We start from the raw sequence: 27,631 nt of genomic DNA, 5'->3' as shown, positions 1-27,631 counted from the left end.
ACCAATACTTGATATTAGATCAAACAAAACAAGAAAAATAATTTAGTATGGAAGCTGCATCAAGTCAAACGTTAAGTGTCCCTGCCAAGAAGACTTAAGTGTAATTATAAATGCTGTGAAGCTAATTAAAGATTTCAATTCTCCTGCTGCTTGAAATAAACCAGACACAAAGGGACAAATGTATGATTTCACTGATTTGAAATAATTTGAATGAGCACACAGAGCCACAATCTAGAATAAAGGTTGCCAGGGTATAGGGTAGGAATAGAGAATGGGAAGCAAGATTTAAAATATGCAGGGCTCCTGTTTGGAATGATGGAAATGTTTTGGTAATGGATGGTGGTGATGGTAGCACAACATTGTGAACGTAATTAACAGCACTGAAATATATATCTGGATGTGATTAAAAGGGGAAATGTTAGATTGTATATATGGTAACAGAATACTATTTAAAAAAAAAAATCCATGGAACTACACTATATAAACAGTGAACTGTAAGTTAAACCACGGACTATTGCTAATAGTGCAATTATAAAAATGTGATATCATCAATTGTAAAAACGTACTATCATCAATTCTAACAATTGTTCCACACCAATGAATGGTGTTAATAATAGGGTGGTATATGGGAATCCTGTATTTTATGGATGATTGTTCTGTAAACCCACAACTTTCCTAATAAAGAAAACAAACTTTTTTTTAAAAGATGCTTTAGCAAACCAACAATTGCCAAAAGATAACTCATAGATATAGCTGGTTAAAATTTAAGAGATAACTTACATAAATGCCCAGATAGTTTTAGGAGACTGTCTTCTCTATGAAAATTGGTTGTGAATTAGGATTTAATACTCTACAAAGTTTGAATAATTGTTGCAATAAAGCACTTTATTGCAGGCATGTCTCCTTATGAAAGTAATCTCAAAATCTCAGAAACAAGTCATTGTACTTTTCAAGTAACACCTTCATTGTTCTTTACATAGATAATTAAATCAGTAGGGGAAAAAAAACTCGTAGGTCAGAATATCCTCAATTCTATTTAAGAATAGATTAAAGATTCTTTCTGCTAATTCCTAATATCTTCATAAAATGACCAACATACAATATTCTGAAATGAACATACTGAACATTCTGAAATGAATAATCTGAAATGAAATGAATATATTCAGCATCATATAGGATGAATCAGATAAAAAGAGCAGGCAAACAAAATTTCCAGCAGTAAATGAGGGACCTAAGCTGATCTGATAAAATCCAAAGTATATTAAAGCATATAGCCTATGTTGCATACAGATGCACCATGAAAGTACTTTTATGTTGGGACTCTGATTTTATATAGGATTAATTACAAGTTTATAGATCACCAAAGAAATCTTTGCCAGTTTCCTGTCTCTACAAAGACACAGGATCTGGATAAGAAAACATGATTCCCTAGGCACGAACTCTCTGCGGAAAGTAATAGAATGCATATTCACTTCTTTTAATTGTCCTTCCAAAATACATCCAAGACCAAAGGACAGGGAAGAAAAATGTCTCCCTATTTTCCCCTATGAAACAAAAAATGTTCGGCTTAATTTTGTTTTTAAAGGGAATCTGTTGTCAGGAAGCAAATACTAGCATAAAACCAGACAAGATAATCTTCAAGTCTTGAGCATTGTCTTTTTGGACTGTTTTGTAAGTTTTGTGTCTTAATTGAATAGCTTTTTTTGCAGCTAGTTCAGTGATAACAAAGAGATATTTGATATGGCATACAGGAAAGTCAATGTTTTTGTTTCTACTGGAGGCCTTTTAAAGTAGGACAGGCATCTACCTGTTGCAACCCAGAGAATATGCAGGCCTGCTCACCTGAGGATCTTACCTTAAACCTGTGTTCTTAAATGTCAGTGCAGATCAGAATCACCTGAAGAGCTTGTTAAAACACAGACCGCTCCCTTCCCCCCATCCCCCACACCTACTCCCCCAGTTTCTGATTCAGTGACTCCGCAGCGGGCCTGAGAATTTTCATTTCTAAAGAAGTTCACAGCAGGTACTGCTACTCCGGGTCAGTGGCCAGAATTTGAGAACCACTGAGCCAGGCGATTCAAATCTCTGCTCTGGAAAGATTTCTTTTAATTTCTTAATATATTTTCCCCATGAATTCACTGTCACCAAATATTATTTTTTATGCAGATAATCATTTCCCATCCCAAATGTAAGTATATTATTGTTTAAATAATTAGTAAAATAACTCTTTTTAACACAATAAATAGTACAATTACTTTCTGCCAGAGTAGCCATAGAAATTTTTAATAGAAAAAAGAACAAAAACATGCTTAAAAGAATGAGGAACCATAAGAGGAAAAAATAACAAATGGGGAAGTGAAGTTATTTTTGGCTAAAATGGTCAGAATTTAGCCACTGAAAGAATGTATAAACTATAAAATGAAAAGGTTAAATCATTAGACTACATCAAATGCTTTCTTAAGGTCTCTTGTAGGTTATCAACCTGAGTTGTATATAGGAATCAAACAAACACATCAAAGACTAAAATTCTGAATCACAGTATCTTCTTTTCTTCAAAGTATATGGTATTACTGGCTACATGTTGATGACAAACAAACATTACTTCAAGTATCTTGGATGATTCATTAAAAGGATCAGTGTAATGGATGAGAGGTTTAATTAATTTTAAAGACTTTTTAAAAATTCACTCTTGGATTTTAGGAAAAAAAAGTTATTTTGGTTTGAGAATGTCAAGATTTTCAAATTGGAACTTTTTATAATAATAATATCCTGATGATAAACATTTTGATAAAAAAAGAAAAATGTGAAAGTTAACTATTAATCCATGTCACTGTTATGATATTTTATGCCAAAATATGTAACAATATAGGACTGTAGTTTTCCTCTACCCTGAAATTGTGCATTTTCTTTCTCCTCAAGAAACTTCTTAACATCCACAATTGTGGTCATTAATTGATATTAAACTATCTAATCCAGGAAAAAAAATTCACTCCTGGAATCTTTGGAGTGGCTTAAAATATGTTATGAATATTATATGAAGAAGCATTATTTCACATGGCTAAATATTACTTCAGCACATGAGAATGTAATGGAAACATAGATTATATATGCCAATTGCTTAAATTGTCTTAACACATATTTAAATTGTTCCTGAAGCCTATTTTTAAAGTGTTACTAAGTATAGTCTGTAAATAACAATTAGTGACAGATCAGAACTCTAAAGGGTATTAAAAAGAAGATGATTGCTTCCAAATCCACTGACTTGGGACAGAATAGTCTCTTCAACAAATGGGGCTGGGAAACTGGATAATCATATCCAAAAGAATGAAAGAGGACCGCGACCTCACACCCTATACAAAAATTAACTCAAAGTGGATCAAAGACCTCCATATAAGAGCCAGTACCATAAAACTCCTAGAAGATAATACATGGAAACCTCTTCAAGACCTAATAATAAGAGATAGCTTCTTGGACCTTACACCCAAAGCACAAGCAACAAAAGAAAAAAATAGATAAATGGGAACTCCTCAAAATCAGAAGCTTGTGTGCCTCAAAGGACTTTGTCAAAAAGGTTAAGAGGCAGCCAACGCAATGGGAGAAAATATTTGGAAACCATATATCTGATAAGAGACTAATATCCAGCCTACATAAAGAAATCTTACAACTCAATGAAAATTGTACGAACAACTCAATTATATAACGGGCAAAAGATATGAAAAGACATTTTTCCAAAGAGGAAATTCAAATGGCTAAAAAAAATATGAAAAAATGTTCATCTTCACTAGCTATCAGGGAAATGCAAAGCAAAACCACAATGAGATATCATCTCACACCAATAAGAATGGCTGCCATTAAACAAACAGGAAACTACAAATGCTGGAGAGGCTGTGGAGAAATTAGAACTCTTATCCACTGCTGGTGAGAATGTATAATGGTACAGCCGCTGTGGAAGATAGTTTGGCGGTTCCTCAGAAAACTAAATGTCAAGTTACCTTACGATCTGGCAACTCCAGAAGATCTGAAAGCAGTGACATGAAGAGACATTTGCACACCGATGTTCATAGTGGCACTATTCACACTTGACAAAAGATGGAAATAGTCCAAGTGTCCTTCAACAGAGGAGTGAATAAACAAAATGTGGTATACACATCTGATGAAATACTATGCAGCAGTAAAAAGGAATGCAGTCCTGAAACATGTGACAACATGGATGAACCTTGAGGACATAATGCTAAGTAAAATAACTTGGACACAAAAGGAGAGATATTGTATGTTATCACTAATAATGAACTCCCTGAATAATATAAAATCTGTGTCTCAAAATGTAGAATATAGGGGACCTAGAAAAAGAAGCTAGAGAAGGGAGAACAATTACCTAATATGTACAGACCTATTAACGAGGTTGAACTTATGGGGATGGGAATGGATACAGGTGATGATGGTTCATTAATGGGATTATAAATGTCAGGGCCATATTGAAGGCAAACATGATTGAAAGGGGTGGTTTAAAGGCATGAATCCCACAGATTAGTACTACAAATATAAATAAGTACTTGCATGATCTACTTCTAAGGTATGACACTGGTACAAAGAGTTAACAACAGAGTGGTAGATGGGAAAAACTACCTATTGCATACTATGGACTATATTTAATAGGAATATCTTATTTGTACCACACTAATACTATAGATAAATAATTAGGGGGTGACAAGAGCTTTGGGATGTTTTGGGTTATGATAATTGTTTAAAATAGAGGTTGAGGATGATTGCATAACTAAGTGAAGATGGTATGAGACACTGATTGTTTATCTTGTACAGAATATATGCTATGTGAAATTAGGAACCCTCTACTTAATAAGTCAGGCCCTCTATCTTGAAGCTTGCTCTTGTGAAACTTATGGTTGTAAAGGGGAGGCTAAGCCTACCTATAATTATGCCTAAAAGTCACTTCCAGAGAACCTCCTTTGTTGCTCAGATGTGGCATTCTCTCCCGAAGCCCAACCAAATAAATTTGTTAACCTCCCCCTGACGTGGGATATGACTCCCAGGAATGAGCCCAACCCTGGCATCAAGGGTTTGAGAGTGCCTTCTTGACAAAAAGGGAAAAAGAAAGATAAAAGACTTCAGTGGCTAAGAGATTTCAAATAGAGTAGAGAGGCTATCCTGGAGGTTATTCTTATGCAAACCCCAGCTAGATATTCCAAATGGCCATAATAAGCCAAGCCCTAATCAAAAGTACTTCCAAAAATACTAAAGAATACCCATGTCCCTATCGGAGACTCTATAAAAGTTTGACTCACTAAGTTTATTTCTTAGAATCTTAAATCCTCCAGAGTGTTCCTATGCCAGATAAGTCCCCAAACCAAGAGGCAACAGCCTCTACAAGAACATCAACAAGATTCATCCCCCTTCTCCATAATGACAACACCTCTTTTCAATATGAACAAGTTAGGGTGGTCACAGCCCAGATATCCCTGAAGATTGAGACGGTGATCAAATGAGAGGGAGGGGTAGCAACAGACAAGATAGGATTTAACAAAGGATTACAAATACTGAATCTTTATATAAACATATATATAGTCTCTAGGATATTAGAACAGCTACAAGGAAATAACTGAAATGGTAGAACTATAACCCATAACATTCTTTGAGATTTGCTCTATAACTACTTATTAAGTCGTACTTTGAAAGTTATCACTTTTCTGTATAAGTGTTATATTTCACAATAAAAATTGTTAAAAAAAAAAAAAGTTGATGGTGTTCACTAAAATTATAAAATGGATTCACAAAAATGTTCAACTATCCAAAAGATACCCACTTTGAATAAGTACTGATAATACAATCAGCTGTTTACAAAGCCCCAACAAAGGCAACTGCAGTTAGTGGAAAGAACACAAACTTTGCAGACAGGTTCAGTCAGCCACTTTCTTGCTATAAGTGCTTGGCCATTCAAAGCCTCAGTTTCCACATTTGTAAAATTGAAATAATACCATCTACCTCACACAGTTCTGTAAGGAGGTTAATTAAATAATGCACTCTACATGATACATGGAAATTGATCAATAATTTCATTCTTTCAACTAATATTTGTTGCATTCCTACTATGTGCTAGGTATTGTTCTAGATACTGGAGCTACTCCAGGGAACAGATAAAAATCCCTAGGAACTTACCTTCTAGTGTTCACATATTTTACCTTGTCCTCAGCATAGTGCTGGGTAATTTGGGGATGAATAAAGGAAGCCCAAATCAGGTCAAAATACTCAATTCAGTAAAAATGACATAAGGATAATCATGCAGTATATGAATTTCAGAGAAAGAAAATGCCCTGCATGACAGGGGGGTAGAAGAGGAAAAGGGAAGGAAGGCAGGATTTACAGAAGAGAGAGGGTTTCAAATCAGCCTTGAGAGTCTAGAATCTTCACAGGAGAGATTTGTAGATTCAAGACAAGGTAATATCATGAATAAAGGTAATCTTGGAAAACACTGAGTAGTTCAGTTTGACTGGAGTTTAAGTACAAATTAAGAAGCAATGGGAAATTGAGATGGAGATCTAGGTTGGGACCAGATTGAAGCCTTATTTGCTAAGATGAAGAATTTATACTTAGCTTGAAGGAAATGGGGAGTCACCAAAGATACTTGAGAAGGGTATGAAATGAGCATAGCTGTACTTTTAAAGGATTTCTTTGTTAAGTGTGTAAGACACACTGGAACGGAGGAGAGAAGGCAGAGACTAGTCTAGAAAAGCGAAATAATGTGCTTCATAACACAGTTTACTAATAACAAGGACTGGGATCATTAGAGAGTTCCAAAGGCATCTCTGAGCACACCTCCGGGACAACGGCAATACCAGTGGCTGGCAAGGGCAACACCGCAGCCTGGCGTGAACCACAGTCTCATGTTCCTGCTTGGTCCTGGCTCCACTCCTGTCTTCTGTTAACAATTCCACATCCTTAAAACTATATACCTAACCCACACACCCCTGCCATTTCCCCATCCATCTTGACCACGACCTAAATTAAGCAGAGAAAAAAAATGTGACAAATTGGGCATTTGGGAGAACTATCCCCCATCCCTTGCTTGGCCAGGCTAAAACAAAATTTGAGAGTTTGGGAACAGAAAGCTAGTTTGGGATGCAGAACAAGAATTATTTTTCAAACCCACTGAAAGGATTTCACTTTCCCCCCAATATTTGGCTTAGGGGTTGTAAAATTAATAATAATGCTTCCCATTCAGGAATATTCAGTCATTTTCAACCCTGGCAAGGTAGAAACGGTGATTTCTTGGCCTAAGGACATTATAGGTAAGTAGAGAGAAGCTTTGTAATAAAAACATCTGAGAACATCTCTCTAGGAAAGACTTTTTGAAGAGGAAAGGATATCACAATTAAGATTGTTAACTACAACTTTCTGTTTATTATTTTGTACTTAAGGGGCTTAGAATGTTTAAAGATATTGCTAAGTAATTATGAGTACTCTACTTTGAAGAAAAAGACTTCACAACATTTGGGGACAGTTCAAAACTAATTTTCACCTTCCTTGTTATAACCGAGAAAATAATGTTTTCTTATTACCTACCCTACATAAAGTTAGAGTTGGAAAAACTTGTAAATTTGTTTTACCAACAGAAATGCAGTTGCACATACTCATCTCCCTTATTTACAAAGGCCTTAAAATGAATACATAGATTTTAGAAAAATAAATTAAGGTATTTTTAATTCTGGCCTATAGGCACCAGACCCTAGCAGATATGATCAACAGGAAATGGAAGGGAAGTACAGCTCAGATTAATCTAACACCCTTATTATGACAGAAAGCAGCTGGGGGCAGAAGAGTGAATGTAACTAGAATAAGTTTTATCTTGTGATTTCCCTTATAACCCAAATGTTCTTACCAGCAAATATAATTCAGAAACAATGGTACCTGACAAATTTACACAGGCTAAGTGAGACTTGGAGAAAGAGGGAAAAGGTAAGTGTCATTTATGTATTCATGATTCTAGGGTAATTTACTTTATCAGGATAGAGACTTTATTTCCTGATTACTGAAACATAATCACCATAGAAATTTTGGAAACTACAGATAAGCATCATGAGAAAAATAGAAATCACCTAAAATAACACCACCCAAACATATGTACTATTAACAATTGGTTTATTCTCCATAAACTAGTTTCTGTGCATGGTAACCTATTGCTGTGCTGAGTATTCTTTCATTACTGGGGAGATTAACATCTCCCCCTCCCACCATGGACCATTCTTATTATTTCCTTTGTAAATTGCCCATTTATGTCTATTTTTCAATAGGGATCTTTTTTTTATAGGAATGTTCATCTCTCTCTCATTGCTTTCTATAGTATCTTTTTAAAGGGGCACACTATCACATAAAATATAGAGCTTAGAGTTGTCTTTTAACTTTGTTTATGGTATTTCTTGGCAATATCTTTGAAAATGGTATTTTTTATGATAAAAAGAAAATCAAAACAAGCTAAAACTCTATCACCTAGAAAGCCAATTATTTGGGGACATGATATAGCCAATGATGCACATGGACACCTGTGGAATTGCAACAGTTTTATCTGATATTATGCAAAGTTTGTTTATTTAGAGCAATTCCTGGTACATAGTAAGAGCTTAATAAATATTTGTTGCGTAAATAAAATATTTACATATATATTTATTTAAAAAATATATTTTAAAATTAAAAATAACAGCATTAAATCTTGATTTTTTTCAAACCTAATACATTGCAAGCATCTTTTTAAATCATTAAATTTCTTCAAAAATATCTTGGTAGCTGAATTTTATCAACATAGATACATAATACATTAATATGATGGTTAATTTCATGTGTCAACTTGGCTAGGATATTATGTCCAGTTGTTTGGTTAAGCAACAGCCTGCTTATTATTATTATCTCATTTCTTGGATGGGATTTGCATCTATGATCAGTTGATTGCAAACAGGATCAACAAAGGAGATTGCCTTGTTGTGGGAAGTCTCCTCATCTAATGAGTTAGAGGTCCTAAAAGCCAGAACTGAGGATATCAGAAATCAGAAGAAGAATTTCTGCCTCAACTTCAACATTGGCTTAATGCAATTTCCAGCTAGCTAGTTTCCCACGGGGAACTGGGACTAAGGACTTCAGCGTCACCTTTATTGGCGTTTCCAGCTTATGGCTTGCACTAGTTTGCACTTATCAGAAATCAATAGGATATCAAATCTCTTAATAGATTTATTTTAAGAAATTGGTTCACACCATGGAGCTAGCAAATCCAAACAGGAGATAGATAGATAGATAGATAGATAGATAGATAGATAGATAGATAGATAGATCTATCTGTTGATATGAATTCAGTATATATATATAAAACAATAGATCTATCATTTTGGTTCTGTTTCTCTGGGGAACCCTAATACAATTAACTTACTCAAATATCTTGTTATTTGGGGGCCTTTATTTCATTTCTCATTTTTTTTCATATTACAGATACTGTAATGAATATATTTATAAAATTTCATATGAAATTCAGATGATTTTCCTAGGACGTATTTCTATACCAAGGATTATTGGGTCAAAAGGTAAGAACATTTGTAAGTTTAATACATATTATGACATTATTGCCTCGAACAGTTATATTAATATACCCTTCGTCCAGCAGCAGAAGAAAAGATTACATTAAGGCCACAACTCTTCTATGAAACTAGTATCACCATTCCTTCTTACTCTGCAAAGCAATGAATGGAAATCATTGTTTCTATGGCTAGGATGATTTCTGAAATGAAACAAATCCATCTAAGATAATAGGGAAAGAACAATGTTTCAAACCAAACCTCTTCTAATAAGCAAAGCCACTCAGTTGCTATAACTATTAACCAGGAATAGTGATAGCATCCAGCACACACATAATTGTTCTTAGAGTAGATAAACAGATTCTTCTTTTCAAGGCTGAAAATACATTAAATATGTCTTCACAAATGCAATATTTTGAGAATCTGCAAATGATCTTGCTTGTAACATTTTCTTTGCTTTTCCTCATCAAGAAACAACTTCCAACTAGATCAGACAATTAGCAAAGTAAAACAGGTAATGAAGGCTTGAATATGTGGACATTTTTAACTCTTGAATTAAAAAAAAATGACCCCAAGAAGTACATTTGCCTAACAAATGAGTCATCTCTGTGTTCTAGGTTATAATCAAATTCTGAGCATTTTCCTTCATTTTACTGACATCATCAAAATAAATGACATCCTATTTGATTTCTATTTAGTTACTAGGTAATTGTGTTGAAAAAAATTTTCAATTTTTGCTACGCCAAGGTCAAAGACCCCAGAATACTGTTAGACTTTTAGATTTTCCATCTTTTTCATTCAATTTAGCAAATGTTAAATTAGCAGTTACAATCTTATTTTCTAAACATCCTAACTTTTTGAATGATGCTGAGATGTTCTTTAATATGTATAGCATGATCTCGTTTGGATAAAAAATAAACTATCTCAATGTAGGTAAACAATATGTATTTGCAATGAGAACAGAAAAAACCCAGAAGGATTTGGAATAGGTGGGAGTGGTGGCTGACTCTAAGGCAACAATGATCGTGGGTTACAGATGTGCTCTTAACAAGCCAGCAAAGAATTTTATGATGCTATTCTTCATGGAATGGGACCTAGCCCAGTTTAAAAGATAATCATCTCCTTTGGAGGTGTTTTTCTAATACAATAATATTAGTAGATAAGGAACCCCTATCCTTGTTAGTCCATCTTTCAACATTGGTTAGGGTCAGAGATTTGGTCTGAAACTTATAGTTTCTCTTTGCAAAGCTAACTAGTGTGAAATGAAGAGGAAAGTTTGGTCTTATTTAGATCCATTCTCAACATTTGAGCTAACCTGCCTTTATGTATAGGAGTAGCTTAAATATATCCTTAGTAAAGGCACAGAAAGCTTCAAAGTCACCAATAAGACCCCTCTAGACAGGAGGGTTTTACTAACCACCCAGCTGTCTCCCCTGCTGTGCATGGTAAAGTATAACCATATAATTTATAATGTAAGATCAAGAGTTCCCCAAACAACTATTAAGTTCTTTAAAGTTAGTGTTTTCAAGGAAGAACGCAGACTTTATTGTAGCACTCCTTTAAAAACTATTTCTGAGTATGCTCCAACACAAACACTTTTTCCTTCCTAAGGCATCAACACGTGGTTTATTTACTGGGTTAAATTTTAGCCCTCTCTTCATCACCTTTAAGGCAGCCAGCATTGCTTAAAAAGGCACGATTTCACAACACGATGACAAAAAGGGTGCGTGCATAGTTTACCATTTTTTACAAAACCCAGCATTCAGAAAAGAAACAATACTTCCCCTCTGGAAGTCAAGAGACTGAAAATGGTGTAAATTTGGAGACTTCTCTTTTTTTAAGTTCAATAACAGCCCTAACCTCTAATTCTGAGCCATTCCGTCACGTCTCACATATAAAGAACTTTAGCACGATTATGCAGCGAAAAAGAGGAGAGTGAGAGAAAGAGGAGGAAAAGAGGGTGGCTATTGAATCAGAAGGCAGGGAAATTGTCAAAGGGGTTCACTCCATCACTCTTACCAATTTCTCCCTCGGCACACATCACAGCATGATGATCCCAAGTCCCGAGGTGTAAGAAAAAACCAAATCGAAGGATAGGGACGTGTTAGGCTTCTAGGCCAGCCATTTGCCTTCGGGAAAAATAAAAGCAAAATCACTGCTCAGCTCCCAAACTCAGCTACCAGAGCCAAGCCGGAGCAGAGCCTGAGACCTCTTTTCCCTCCCCTTTTCTGCCCTCCCTCCTCCTCCTCCCTCCTACTGCCTCCTCCTTCCTTCCCATCGTCTCTTTGCCCGGGTTCCCCGAGCAGCCGGAGCTTCCGCCAACAGCCAATCGCTCGCCGCCTTGCCTTCCGTGACGTCACGGGGGCGGAGCCTGACTGCGTCTGGCGTCCAATCTCCAACTGTTAGAGCCGCCTGTCTGCCCCACGCAGAGGACCCTGTGGCTTGGACCCGCTCACTGTCTCACCTCTTACTTTTGCCATACCATAGGACATTCCTGCGGTTGAGGGTTTGGTTCCTTCTTTCGTGCAATTCTGTTTAGCAATTCACTCATTTATTTAAACTTCAAGTAACTGAAAATTTAATGTTTTAGTTTTACAGCTATTAAAGAAATTGAAAGAAGGAAGAAAAGACCACAGTTCTGATTTGGTCTTTTCCCCTTTTATTCTGTCACTCAGGATAATGTGGCTTTGCTCATTCAGCTGCCAGGTTTTGTTAGCTTTAAGCTCACAACTTTTTCTTTTTTTCTTTTTAATGTTACTCCCAAATAAAGTTCAACAACCTATCTGGTCTATCAAACCTTCTGTGTGCTTGGACTGAAAGGGAAGGGTCATTTGGAGAAGGCAGAAGCGAGGGTGGCAGTAATTCAGACCAAAATCTAATCACTGACTCTGCCAATTGTTATATCCCACTGAAACAAAAATAAAGGGTAGGAAGAAAAGAAAAAAATAGCCACAGTGCTTCTACTTGGTGCCTCTCTCCCATTTTCTCAAATGTGTAGTGAGAGAAAAGAAAACTAAAATCATCATGTGAATGTTTCACTATGAGTAAAGAGCTCACTAGGAGTTGGCCGGGAGACTTGAAGATTCTCCCAGACCACGTTTCAGAGGCCCAACAAGTTCCGGCACCCTCTGAGAAGGTGCTTCTCCCAGATGGGTAGAAACAAGTTCTGGGTGTGGCTTCTGCAGGCAAGGGCAAATCTCTAGTTTAGACAACTCCGGAATTAAATCCAGTGTAGCAGAGCAGGCTTTCATTTACGTGATCTCTGAAATTCCTGGCAGCAGTAGCACTATTTTGTAGTCATGTGACTGCCCCTAACATGATTTAAGAAGAAACAGATTTCCATCTGAAAGCCAACCTTCTTGAGGAGATTGAAAACTTTGGAAGGACATCCCTGAGCTCCTCCAATCGGCATTGATGTTGTAACCTCAGCAGTGGGCCTTACTGGAAAGCTGCATACCAAGACGGTTTGGGTTTGGAGCTGGCATTTGCAGCCTGTTTGGATTGCTTAAATCAGCGCTTCTAACTAGCTACATATCATAGTCACCTGGGGAGCTTGGTACCAGGGCCCCACCTAGACCAATTAAACTGGTATCTCTGGAGGGGTGGGGCAGCAGCAATATTTTTTTTAAGCTCCTGAGGTGACTCTAATGTGCAGCAAGGTTTAGAATCACTGGCTAAGGTTTAAATTATTGTCTTAGAAGAAAATCCAAGTTATATTTAAATGAATGCAGTAGCAGAATATTGAGAAACATTTTTGTACTTCTACATCTTATACTATATATATATTCTTTATATATTTGTAGATTTTCATGTAAAATATAGAAAATGTGTGGCAGGCTACAAATCAAAATTGTTTACTCAGGGGAGAAGGATGGAAGAGTATGGGGAGATTTTGCTTTTTATTTGTATCTATATCATTTGACTGAATGAAAGAAACATGTATCACTCTATAATATATAATAAATATATTTAATCAAGTTTTAACAATTAATATGCATGTATTCTATTTCAAATAACCACGATTAAAGTGGATTCCGGTTTGTTTATTTGTTTTTGCAAAAACTCCTTGTTTTGTTTGCTAAAGTTGCCGAAATGCAATATACTAGAAATGGGTTGGGTTTTACAATGGTGATTCATTAACTTACAAGTTTACAGTTCTGAGGCTGTGAAAATGTCCAAATCAAGGCATCAACAGGGGATGCTTTCTCCTGGAAGGGTGGCTACCTGCTATCCTCAGCTCCTCTGTCACATGCCCAGACACATGGCAATGTCTCTGGTCTCTCCCTTCCCTCCTGGATTTCCTTGCTTCCAACTTCTGGCTTCAGTGACTTCCCCTCTGTTCCTGTGGTTTCTGTTTTCTGCAGGCCTCCTCTCAGCTTCTCTGGCTTGTCTCTCTGAGCTTCTCTGTGTGCTTCTCTGAATTTCATCTCTTATACAGGACTCCAGTAAGAGGATTAAGACCCACCTGGGGCATGCCTCAACAGAAATAATTTAATCAAAAGGTCCTACCCACAGAAGGTCTACATCTGCAGGAACGGATTAGCTTTACGAACATGATCTTTTCTGGGGTACGTACAGCTTCAGATCATCACATTTCTCTAATATCCATCTTTTCTCCTAAGGTTTATTTCTCTCGTAAAAAAAAAAATCCATTAAATCTTTGATTGAAGACATTAACTACCAAGATGCATATTATTCCATGCAGTCAGATTTAAGCATAAATTGTTTCTTTTCTTGAAATTTCAGAAATATATTTAATTGTTTATATATTATCTTCCCAGGAAGTTTAAAAAATAATATTCAAAGTATATAAAGATGTGAGGATATTTCATCTTTGCCATCTGGAAAAGTATGTAGATTCTCAATAATAGCAGTTAATTACCAGTGGGACACATATAGCATAGCATTCAAGTGCCTAGGTTTGACCTGGCTTTAAATTTTAACTCTACAAATTCTTAGTTATACGACTTTGAGTAACATCTCTAAGACCCATATGTAAAACGGATCCAAAATATCTACCTCAGACTGTTATTAATAATATATAAAGTAATATAGCTGAGATACTTATCACTGTGTAAAGAACGTAACAGGTGCTTAATAAATTATAGTTATCAATTCCTGACTTCTATTTTCCCCCTCTTTTCTTAAACAAACTTAAGGATTCGCATGAGAGCAGCAACCTGAGAATTTTTCAGAAAAACATCTTTATAAAACAGGAAGTTTTTTCTTCCTATGACACATGATAGTTTATATCCAATTATATGTAAAAAAATTCATTCTTTTAGTTAACTGTTTTAACATGCAACACATAAAATAAAGTAGTTTTCTTTTTGGCCTCAAAATATTTTACATGTATCAGTATTTTTTGAAGTGGTGCACAAGGTGATTTTTCTTGATGCACAATCAACCACTTCTTTTTCTCTGTACATATTAACAGGGTGTGATTCAAGCACAAGTGAGGCTATTTTTCACTGTCAGCTTTCTGGATTAACTTCTGGACAAAAAAAAAAGAGAGAGAGAGAGATGCATTGGGCAATTAAACATGTCCCCTATAAATGAGCCCTGATTTTAGTAACATCATCACAGGGTGCTCTCTCTCTCCCTCTCTCTCTCTCTCTCTCTCTCTCTTGCTCTTTTAGTTCTTACTGTCATACGTACTGAGCAATAATGAAACATTTCTATGTTAGATACTGCTCTAAGCACTTTACATCTATTAGTTCATTTAATCCTCTTATCAGCTCTATAAAATCAATCCTTATTTAAAGATGAGAAAATTGAGGTACAGAGAGGTAGAGGAACTTGCCCAAGATGGCACAGCTAGTAGGTGAAATAACCAGGATATGAGCCTAACCTGAGGACTCACATTCTTAATCCCACATTCTACTATGCACTATGCAGCATAGCTTTTAATGAATTAGGAAGGTGTGTATTAAGTGATTTTTGTTGGAGTAGAGGACAGCAGAAATTTTATATTTTTAAAAATAAGAATACATATATATATATATTACTACTACTAGTTGTAAACTTTGACCTTAAATTTATATGTGTGTGTACATTTTTTAAAGAGGAATTACATAAGTCCATCTAAGCCTTCTTGATTCCCTTTGAAATGTGAAGAAAAACACTGTTAATAGAGTAGCAGAATTCCCCACATTGATCAATGGCCCTTTAGTCCAGGAAAGATCAGTCCTTTTATTTAGATAAAGATAGGCCCCAGAGCTTTTGTCTGAAGAGATGTAGTTGAAACAAAGAAGTATACATTGCACTGAAGAATATTACCGGCCAGGAAAGGCAGGAGATTTGGGGGGGCTTAGAAAGGTGAGAGGAGGAAGAAGAGTGAGAGAAGATGGGATCCAGCTCTAAGGAGTGGCATAAACCTTGGCAAGGGTTAAGGTAGGCCAAGGACAAATTCCCTGAGGTATGAGCATCTTTAAGAAAGTGATATCTAATATTTACAAATTTTAAACTGTTTGCTTCTCTGTGCTCTGCCATGTTGCACACAAATCAGAGCCCCAAAACAATGGGTTATAGGCATGCTGCAAGATAATGAACAATCTGATTTCTCAGTCCTTGGGGTGGCTGCATAGGACCTGGACGGCTGGAGTTCATGGTAAACAAGGAATCCATAGAGCTTATGAAGGAGGCTGTGTTCCAGGTTTGCAAACACGCAGTGAGTAGCCTGAGAGAATGCTTGGTGGGGCTAGACAGGAGGCTGGGCAGGGTCCCCTGGCAGACAGCTCCATACCTGGTCTCAACTCTGTTTTCACATATATGGGTACCTGTGCCAGTTTGAAGCTGTTATGGACCCCAGAAGAGCCATGATCTTTTAATCCAATCCTGTTGGGTGGCACTTTTGATTAGGTTGTTTTCATGGAGATATGACCCACCCAGTTGAGGATGGGAACTCCAATTATATCATTTCCATGGAGGTATGAACCTATCCATTCATGGTGGGTCTTGATTAGATTACTAGAGTCCTTTAAGAGAGCTCATGGAGAGAAGGAACTCAGAGAAGCTGAGAGACACGTTTTGGAAGAAGCTAAAATATGTAATCCAGAGTTTGCCTCTGGGAGAACCTAAGAGCCGACACAGACCCAGGTGCTTGGAGATGCTGTGAGATGCAGACAGAAGGATGTTTGGAGATGCTGAAGCCCGGAGTTTGCCCCGGAGAAGCTAAGAGAGGACTCCCAGACATGTAGAGAGAAACACCTTGGGAGAAAAAGCAAGGATGCACAGAAGCTAAGAGAGAGAAGCCCAGAGATATTTTGGAGAAAGTCATTTTGAAACCAGAACCTGGGAGCAAAGGAGCAGCAGATACCTGCCACATGACTTCCCAGCTGATAGAGGTGTTCCAGTCACAATCAGCCTTTCTTCAGTGAAGGCACCCCCTTGTTGATGCTTTAGTTTGGTCATTTTTATGGCCTTAGGACTGTAAATTTGTAACCTAAGAAATCCCCTTTATGAAAGCCAATCTGTTTCTGGTATTTTGTGTAACAGCAGCTTTAGCAAACCGGAAGAGTACCACTCTCCATTTTCATCTGTTGTCACCTCTTGGTGTAATAAATCCAAGCTATCAATGGAGACTACTCCATAACACGTATGTTCTGCAAGTTAGAGCTTAACATGAAAAAATTGAATTGGATTCAAATTCCATTCACATCATTGCAAGAAATTTCAATATTAAACTACTCAGCAAAACATTGGGTTGAACTGTATGATATCTAACAATTTTTCACCTACAAAAGTGGCAATTTTATATAGTTCAATTAATAAAAGGAAAGCTTGCAAGAGTTTTTTTTTTATGAAATTTTATTGAGATCTATGCACATACCGTACAATAATCCAAAGTGTACAATCAGTTGTTCACAATATCATTATATAGTTGTGCATTCATCACCACAATTTTTGAACATTTTCACTATTCCAAAAAAAAAGAATAAAAATAAAAACAAAAGTAAAAAAGGATACCCCAAATATCTCATACCTCCCATATCCCTCTATTATTCATTTATTTTTTTGTCCCCATTTTTCTACTCATCTGTCCATACATTGTATGAAGGGAGTGTGAGTAACAAGCTATATAGTTATACAATAATCTTCAAGAATCAAGGATACTGGATTGCAGTTCAACAGTTTCAGGTATTTTCTTCTAGCTATTCTAATATACTAAAAACTAAAAAGGGATATCTATTTAGTGCATAAGACTAACCTCCAGAATGACCTCTCACCTCCATTTGAAATCTCTCAGCCACTGAAACTTGATTTTGTTTCATTTCTCCTCCACCTTTTGGTCCAGAAGTCTTTCTCAATCCTATGATCCTGGTCCAGGCTCATCCCTGGGAGCTATGGCCCACGTTTCCGTGGAGATTTACACCCCTGGGAGTCATATCCCACATAGGTGGGAGGGCAGTGAGTTTATCTGCTGAGTTGGCTTAGACATAGAGGCCACATCTGAGCAACAAAAGAGGTTCTCTGAGAGTGACTCTTAGGCAGAATTATAGGTAGGCTTAGCCTCTCCTTTGCAGTAACAAACTTCATAGTGTCATGTCCAAAGATCGAGGGCTTGGCCTACCAGACTGGTAGTCACCATGCTTTGCAAGAGTTTTTAAAACTATTACTTCAAATCTTGCAAATTCTGTTAAGGTTTTAAAAATCATTTATAATTTGTTGTCATATATTTATGTGACTGTAGTTTCTTGTGATGGTAATGACCGAGAATTTAAAGAAATCAACATAATGTCTTTATCTGAAATTATATGTAGCCATTTCAAGCATAAACGTAATATAAAAATGTTCATAGAAAGAAGCCAGACACAAAAGTCTACAATTGTAAGATTTATATGAAATCTCCAGAACAGGTAAATCCATAGAGAAAGAAAGTAAAATAATGGTTGTCAGGGGCTGAGTGTGTGTATGTCTTGGGGGGGGGGGTCAGGGGAGGGCATGTGGTGGGACAGAGAGAGGGGAATGGGAAGTTACTGCTAATAGGTGCAGGGTTTTTATTTGGGGTAATGAGAATCTTATAAAAGTAGATAGTGGTGATAATGGCAAAACTCTGTGAATATGTGTCAAACCACTGAACTGTACAATTCAAAAGGTTGAATTTTAGGGTATGTGAATTTTAGGGTATATCTCAATTAAAAAAACTTGTATGAGAAAAAATGCTCACAGAAGTAAGTAAAAGATTCTCAATAAAAAATTTAAAGGTCTTATATAGAAGTTTTTTAATGCAATTTTATTGAGATATAGTCACACACCATACAATCATCCAAAGTGTACAATAAGTTGTTCACAGTGTCATCATATAGTTGTGCATTCATTACCTTGATCAATTTTTTGAACACTTTTATTATTCCAAAAAATAAAACCAAAAATAAGAATAAAAATAAAAGTAAAAAGGAATAACCAAAACATCTCATACTCCTTTTCCCCAAGTATTACATTCAATTACTTTTTTGTCCCCCTATTCTCTACTCATCTGTCCATATACTGGATAAAGGGAGTGTGAGCCACAAGGTTTTCACAATCACACAGTCACACTATGTAAGCTATATAGTTATATGATAGTCTTCAAAAATCAAGGATACTGGATTGCAGTTCAACCATTTCAAGTATTTCCTTCTAGCTATTCAAATAAACTAGAAACTTAAAGAGGATATTTATATAATGCATATAACTTCCAGAATGACCTCTCAACTCCTTTTAAGATCTTTCAGCTACTGAAACATTATTTTGTTTCATTTCTCCTTCCCCTTTTGGTCAACAAGGTTTTCTCAATTCCATAATGCTGGGACCAGGCTTATTCCCAGGAGTCATTTCCCTCATTGCCAGGGAGATTTACACCCCTGGGAGTCATTTGCCACATAGTGGGAAGGGCAGTGAGTTGACCTGATGAGTGGGCTTAGAGAGAGGCCACATCTGAGCAACAAAAGAGGTTCTTTGGGGGTGACGCTTAGGCACAATTTTAAGTTGGCTTAGCCTCTCCTTTGCATTAACAAGATTCATAAGTGCAAGTCCCAAGATCAAGGACTTGACCTACTTGCAAGAATATCAGGAATTCCCCAGGTGGGGAAGTTTAATGTTTCCACATTTTTCCCCAGGCCCTCAAGGGGGGCTTTGCAAATACTTTTTATTCTCTACCCAGATTAATCTGGGATGTATCAGGGTTTCATGCTAACCTGTACAAACCTACCTGATCTCACCCTCTATTTGAAGTTCCATGAAATTATGGTGTTTGAATAAACTGACCATTCAAGTTAATTTACATAGTGTGCTACAGAAAATATACATCTTACACCAAATAAACATCTCTTCCTTTGGTCTCACACGGAAGCTGAAGTTTTAAAACACAGTCAATATCATCCTTTTCCCTGTAGTCTGGTTTACCTTAGTTCTAATCAAGTCTGTTTCATTCATATTTCTAATTGAAGTCTAATCTCTTTTTCAGCTTCTTTAACACTTGCTGTGTGGGGTAATGCTGGCATTCATAGCTGTTGAACTCGGGCTCTGAGTCTCAGGTATTTCACAGATACCCAAAGTCCCAGGGAATGACCAGGTTATACACAAAGAGCTCAGCATCTCAGAATTTAGACAACCATTACAACTCATGAACAGATGTGACTGCTATAAGAGCTTACAATCTTGGATCCTTTACCATAAGCCTTCCCCTGATAACCTATGCTTCCAGATTCAATTCTCAGAGTTTGCACGTTAGAGCTAGTTCATATTAGTGAGGCATTACAATGTTTGTCTTTTTGATTCTGGCTTATTTCACTGAACATACTGTCCTCAAGGTCCATTCACATAGTTGCATGGCTCGCAATTTCATTTCTTCTTGCTGCTGCTCAGCATTCCATTATATGTATACACTACAGTTCACCATTTCATTTATCAGTCAATGTACCCTTATACTACCTCCATCCATTGCAAATAGTAAATTCTACTGCCATAAACACCAGTGTGCAATGTCAACTCATGTCCCTGCTCTCATTTCTTCCAAGTATATACCTAATAATGGAGTTGCAGGACCATATGGCAACCCCATAGTTAGCTTCCCGTGGAACCACCACATTGCTTCCCAGCTAGGCTGTGCCATTCTACCTCCCTACCAACAGGGAATCCCTCTCTCCACATTTACTCCAGCAGTTGTATCCCTCTGTTTATTTTTTAAAGAGTTTTATTTACACACCATACAATCCACCCTAAGTGAACAATCAATGGTTCCCAGTATAATCATGTAATTATGCATTCACCACCACAATCTCAGACATTTCCATATCTTTCACAAAGAAAGAGGAAAGGGAGAAAAAAAATGAAGAATAAAAATACAAAAAATGGAAGAAAAATAAAAATAAAATCAATGAAAACGTCGGACACCACCACCACCACCAATAATCCCATATCACTCCCTTATATTCCCCCTTATAAACATTTAGCTTTGGTATATTGTCTTTGTTACAATTATTGGAAGCATCTTACAATGTTACCATTAACTATAGACTCTAGTTTACATTGACTATATTTTTTCCTCTATATCATCCAATTTTTAACACCTTGCAATGTTGACATTCATTTGTTCTCCCTCATGTAAAAACATTCTAATGTCTGTACATTTGATCACCATAGTTGACAACTCTAGGTTTCACTAAGTTATACAATCCAAGTCTTTATCTTCTATCTTTCCTTCTGGTGTCATACGTGCCCTTGGCCTTCTTTTTTCAACCATACTCATGCTCATCTTTGTTCAGAGTACTTACAATATTGTGTTACCATCACACACTATTATGCTATACATTCCATTTCTGGATCTATACAATCAATCGTGCTGAACCTTCTGTATTCCTTCAGCATCAAATGCCTGATCTCTAATCTCTTTCTGTCTCCTGATAACCTGTTCTCAACTCTCAAATTTCACTCATCAATGTTAGTCCACATTAGTGAGACCATACAGTATCCTTACTGATAGTCTTCATTTCTACACTCTTCTCCAAACCTCTCTCTCCTGTCTTTTCCTATCTGCCTGTAGTGTTCCCTTTAGTATTTCCTGTAGAGCAGGTATCTTGTTCACAAACTCTCTCATTCTCTGTTTCTCAGAGAATATTTTAAATTCTCCCTCATTTTTGAAGGACAGTTTTGTCAGATATAGAATTCTTGGTTGGCAGTTTTTCTCTTTCAGTATCTTAAATATATCATACCACTGCCTTCTCACCTCCATGGTTTCTACTGAGAAATAGCACATAGTCTTATTGAGCTTCCTTTGTATGTGATGGATAGCTTTTCTCTTGCTGCTTTCAAAATTCTCTCTTTGTCTTTGACATCTGATAATCTGATTATTGTCTTGGCATAGGTCTATTCAGATCTATTCTGTTTAGGGTATGTTACACTTCTTGGATCTATAATTTTATGTCTCTCATAAGAGATGGGAAATTTTCAGTGATTATTTCCTCCATTATTCTTTTTGCCCTTTTTCCATTCTCTTCTCCTTCTGGAACACCCATGACACCTATATTCATGTGCTTCATGTTGTGATTTAATTCCCTGAGGCTCTGCTTATATTTTTCCATTCTTTTCCCTATCTGTTCTTTTGTGTGTAGGATTTCAGATATCCTGTCCTCCAGTTCATGAACCTTTTTTTCTGCCTCTTCAAATCTGCTGTTGTATGTTTCCATTGTGTTTTTTCATCTGTCCTATTGTGTCTTTCATTCCCATAAGTTCTGCCAATTGTTTTTCAAACTTTCAAGTTCTTCCTTATGTTCACCCAATATCTTCTTTATATCCTTCATCTGTTTTGCCATATCTTCCCTCAACTCATTGATTTGATGTTTGAATTGATTTGGCATATTTGTTTGAAGATCTTTAATTAGTTGTTTCAACTCCTGTATCTCATTTGAAGTGTAAGTGTCTTCCTTTTACTGGGCCATATCTTTGTTTTCCTAGTGTGATTCATAATATTGTTTTTTTCTAGGCATCTGGTTTCCTTGATTATCCAGTCATATTTTCCCAGACCAGATGGGCCCAGTTCTCAGGAGGAGGCTGCATTCAGTATCAGGTTTCCAGTTCTATACTATGATCTCAGCTATTCCACCCATTCCAGACTGGTGTACAATGTGTGTTCAGTCACAGATGTCCCCCCATCAGTTGTTCCAGACTACTTCCTAGTTATTCCTGGCTATCTACTAGTTGCTCCAGGGGCCTAACTAAATTCCACACCTCTGTAAGCAACCATATTGCCCTGCCTCTATATAGAATTTTTATATGAATTCCAATTTCATATCTTCCATAAGACTTTTAATTTTAAAATGTATTCTAATTATGTTTTACAAAGAAAATGCAATAAAATTTTTTTACTAGGTGGCACATAGATCGGTTAGTTTACCACTTAGTAGGATAATATTATCATTTGATCTATGAGTGCCAATGCATAAAAATGGTGGAAAGCTCTGCACTGTATTATCTCCCAGCCTTTAATAAAAGTCTCTTACACACACCAGCCTCTATTAATAGGGGTTGGGATAGGTGAGGGGCAGTGTCTATACCTGTGACTAAGTGTTCAGAAGAAAGATAGCAAATGGAGGAGGCAATATTTCCAACTGGGATTAAAAATTCAGGGTGAGTCATCTCTCCAAAGATGATATAGAAATGACCATAAAGCACATGAAAAGATGCTCAACATCATTAGGCATCAGGGAAATGAAAATCAAAACCACAATGAGATACCATTTCATACCCATTAGAATGGCTGATATTTTAAAAAAAAAAAAGGAAGGTAACAAGTGCTGGAGAGGATGCAGAGAAACAGGAACACTCAGTCATTGCTGATGGCAATGTGAAATGGTGCAGTTGCTGTGGAAGACAATTTGGTGGTTCCTCAGAAAAGTAGGTATAGCACTCCCATATGATCTGGCAATCCCACTACTAGGTATATACCCAAAACAATTGAAAGCAGGGGCTCAAAGAGATATTTGCACACCAATGTTCATAGTGGCTGTATTCACAATTGCCAAAAGATGGATTCAACCCAAGTGTCCCAAGTGTCAACTGATGAATGGATAAATAAAATGTGATTGTATGTTATACAATGTACTTACATACAAAGCCGTAAAATGGAATGAAGTCCTGATGCATTTAACAACATGGGTGAATATTGACAACACATTGAGTGAAATAATACAGATGCAAAAGGACAAATATTTGACATTCTCACTGATTTGAAACAATTAGTATAAGCAAACCTATAGATAAGAATTTAGAATATAGGTTACCAGGGTACACTGTGGAGACAGGGAATGGAAAGTTAGGCTTAAAATGTACAGAGTTCCTATTTGGAATGATGGAAATGTTTTGGTAATGGATGGTGGTGATGGCAGCACAGCATTATGAGCATAATTAACAGCATTGAAATATATATCTGAATGTGATTAAAAGGAAAGTGTTAGGATGCATATAGGGTAATAGAATAAAAACTTTTAAAAATCCATGGGACTATACTACACAGTGAACCGTAAATTGAACCATGGACTATAGTTAATAGTGCAATTATAAAAATGTGCTACCATCAATTATAACAAATGTTCTACACCAATGCAAGGCATTCACTGTAGGTTGGTATTTTAGTTTCCTAGGCTGCTAAAAGCAGATACCATGAAATGGGTTGGCTTAACAATGGAAATTTATTAGCTTAAAGTTTTGAGGCTGAAAAAAATGTCCAAATCAAGGCACTATCAGGGTGATGCTTTCTTACCAAAGACAGGTTACTGGCAATATTTGAATCCTCTGCCACATGGCAAGGCACATGGTGGCATCTACTGGTCTCTCCCTTCTCTTCTAGGTTCCATTGCTTTCAGCTTCTTGTGTCCAATGGCTTTCTTTCCCTCTCTGTATTCATTCTGTTTATAAAGCACAAACTCAGGGCAAAAAAGTGATTATGTAAACAGGTGGAGTTCAATCTGTTTTATTTGAATTTTAAAGGTTAAAATGACCTTAGAAGGCAGGAAGAATTTAAGAAACTTGAGTTAAAAGTCAATTCTACAATCACCATAAAAAGATGGAGCAAAGTGAATCAAATCTTCAATTTTGATTCCTTTGTACCCAGAACTACCCATTTCTCTGCTTAGTCATTAACTTATTCATTTAAAAAAATATTTATTGAGCTCCTAATATGTAGCACCAGGTCAGGTATAGTGATTATAGGGATAAACAAAACAAACGAAACTCCTGTCCCCATTAGATGGATGTGAATTAATTAATATGTCAGATGGTAATGAGTGCTATGGAGAAGAATAGAACAGGGAAAGGGAAGAGAGAGTGCCAGAGTGGGGGACAGGAATGACCTTTAATTTTTGGAAGGCATTACCAAGAAAATGCCATTTGAGCAGCAATTTGAAGAAAGTAAGGGACCAAGCCATTGATGCTATCTGGAGACAGACCATTTGAAGGTAAAAGGAGCATTTAGTTCAAGACCCGAGGCAGGGGTATGCCTGGTATATTGAAGGATGTCAATGTTCTCAGAGTGGCCAGTGTACCGTGGTTGTGTAACAGCATGGAAGTGTTAGGAAGTTGCAGACAATGAGCTCAAAGATGAAAAATCTTGGAATGCCTTGCAGTCCTTTGTATGGACTTCGGGTGTTGTGGGAAATAAATTGGAAAGAACTAGGTGGGTTTTGAGCAGAGAACTATCATAGTCTGGTCTAGGTTTTAATAGAATCACTGTAGCATTTTTGTTGATAAATTGCAGGAACAACAGTTGACAGAGGGAGACTCGTCAAGAGGTGATTTTAATAATGTAGGGAAGAGATGATTTTAGCTAGTTCAGGGTGGTAACTGTGAAGGTGGTTGTCAGCTTCTGGATACAATTTGAAGATAAGGCTAATAGGATTGCTCATAAATTGTGTGTGAAGTATAAGAGGAGAGGAGTCAAGGATGACTCCAAGGTTTTGACATGAGCAAAGGTTAGGTTGAATTTGCTTAATCAATCTGGATATTGATTATCTCCAGGATGATTTGTTGTTACCATTACCTAGATCTGACCCCAGTAGGGAGGGGAAAGAATATACATGTCAGGGTGGTGGCATGATATTTCTTCAAAGATAAATCTACTAGAACACTGTCATCCCCTAATAGTATGTGGTTGATAAAAGCCTATTATATAGCTACACATTTTTCCTTTGGTTATCTACCTCCCACTTCAATACTCAAGTACCTAAGTTTCAAGAAATACCTCACTCTTCAATTGAGTATCTTTAGATCTTGCCAAAATAGTAAAATAGAAAATAATGACTGTGCTGGTTTGAATCTATTATGTTTAGAGATGAAGCCCAGAGTTTGCCCAGAGAAGCTGAGAGGACCCCCAGATGCTTAGAGAGAAATGTCCTAGGAGAACAAGCAAGGATATACAGGAACTGAGAGAGAGAAGCTAAGAGAGACAGAAGTCCAGAGACATTATAGAGAAAGCCATTTTGAAACCAGAACCCAGGAGCCAGGGACCAGCAGAAGCCAGTCATGTGCCTTCCCAACTGACAGAGATGTTCTGGTTGCCATCAGCCTTTCTTCAGTGAAGGTATCCTGTTGTTGTTGCCTTAGTTGGGACACTTTTGTGGCCTTAGAATTGTAAATGTGTGACCTAATAAGTCCCCTTTATAAAAGTCAATCCATTTCTGATATTTTGCATAACAGCAGCTTTAGCAAACCAGAACAATGACTTCCTAGTTCAAAGTGAAGTTAACATAGTTGTTGTCCTTTACTACTCAGCTTCCAACATCCTGTTGATCTTGGAAGTGAAGAGTCCAAGTTCTGGAACTCTAAAAAGAATCCTCTGTGACCACAGCCTCATATCCCTCTGTAAAAACTCTATCATCACCCCTTTGAAAGTTTCACTTGCCTCCAAGTCTAACCTGGAACCTCTTGCCAAGTAGTTCAATGACATATTCAAAGCACATATATGTGTGGGGATAAGATTTTGTGATTGTCAGACATCTTGAGTTTGTTTCTTAATTTAGATGCTCAAAAAGGGGCAGAAGACCAGAGTGGATGACTCATGTTTATGTGCCTTGATACCAGAAAAATATAGACAAATTAGATACTGCAATGTAATTTCACTTTTAGCAGAAGAGAAAAATGACAAATTCAGCCAAACCCCTTGCTTTCTTGATAAGGCGGAAGCTTGGAGAGGTCAATGGGGATTACCTGTTTCTTTAACTCAGTCTCTTGAATTTACTATCAAGAGAGCTGCAAATGGAAGTAGATTTAATTCCACTTTGGAGCCTGTTGCCCCAGAGAAGTTGTTCTTTTGTATTGACAGAATCCAGGAAGTTGTTCAAAACTCATAATTCCTGTTTGATTATCTCTGGTTATACTAGTGGAATCCTGGCTGATGTATTTTTGGTCTGACAGATGATACATTACTTCAAGAATGGTAGGAAGTACATTACACTATTCATTTATGTGCTTCATTAAGCCTACTGCAAGTTTCAGTAATGAATGTAGTGAAATTCCTATCATCTATGGGTGGCATGTCAAAACTCTTCCTTGATCGATTTCGTTGGTCAGGGATCTCCATTATGAGGAAGTTTACTCATGGAAATGTCACAGTGGAAAATCAGAATGACCAGGGCAGCACTCACAGTGGATTTAAAAGGTGCTGATGATATTCTATTGTCTGTTAAGCAGAATGGTGAACACATGGGTCTTTCTTTTATTATTGCTTTTAAACTATAAATATGCATACAAAATAAAAATAAAATCATTATCTTCCTTTCTCTTGGAGGCTGAGATTACAGTTTGGAATACAAGATCCCAAGGTTGGCACAGAAGACAGTTATGAAAGCCGCTGGGAACAAATAATGATAAAATAGAAGACTTTTTTTTTTTTTTTAATGATATGTCAAGCAAGGGGTTTTTGGAATTGCAAGGGTGTCAACATGTGAACAGACACTTTCAAATTACGAGGGGCAAGGTAAACTCCAAATTGGAAGTTGAGGGCAATTGCTGAGATGTTAGTTGAGACTTTAAGGGCAGAATCTAGAAAATGTCCTCTTCTTTGCCTTTGTTGGTCAGCCAGGCAGAAT

General features: G+C 36.8%; 1 protein-coding gene and 1 long non-coding RNA gene across 4 annotated transcripts in view; one reads left to right on the top strand and one right to left on the bottom strand.

Annotated features, from left to right (window-relative positions):
- ATP10D (ATPase phospholipid transporting 10D (putative)) overlaps positions 1–11,810 on the bottom strand; it is a 145,704-nt gene extending 133,894 nt beyond the window's left edge. For all 3 annotated transcript variants that reach the window (XR_005215851.1, XM_037829729.1, XM_037829730.1), the window contains exon 1: positions 11,589–11,810. The gene's annotated coding sequence lies outside the window, so the exon portion shown is untranslated. The remainder of the gene's footprint in view (positions 1–11,588) is intronic.
- LOC119529381 overlaps positions 7,828–27,631 on the top strand; it is a 29,065-nt gene continuing 9,261 nt past the window's right edge. Inside the window, exons 1-2 of the long non-coding RNA XR_005215853.1 lie at positions 7,828–7,968; positions 9,487–9,578. This is a non-coding gene — a long non-coding RNA (uncharacterized LOC119529381). The remainder of the gene's footprint in view (positions 7,969–9,486; positions 9,579–27,631) is intronic.

This window comes from Choloepus didactylus, chromosome 3 (genome assembly GCF_015220235.1).
Source record: "Choloepus didactylus isolate mChoDid1 chromosome 3, mChoDid1.pri, whole genome shotgun sequence".
NCBI lineage: Eukaryota > Metazoa > Chordata > Mammalia > Pilosa > Megalonychidae > Choloepus > Choloepus didactylus.
This window is presented reverse-complemented; position numbering and strand designations above follow the sequence as displayed.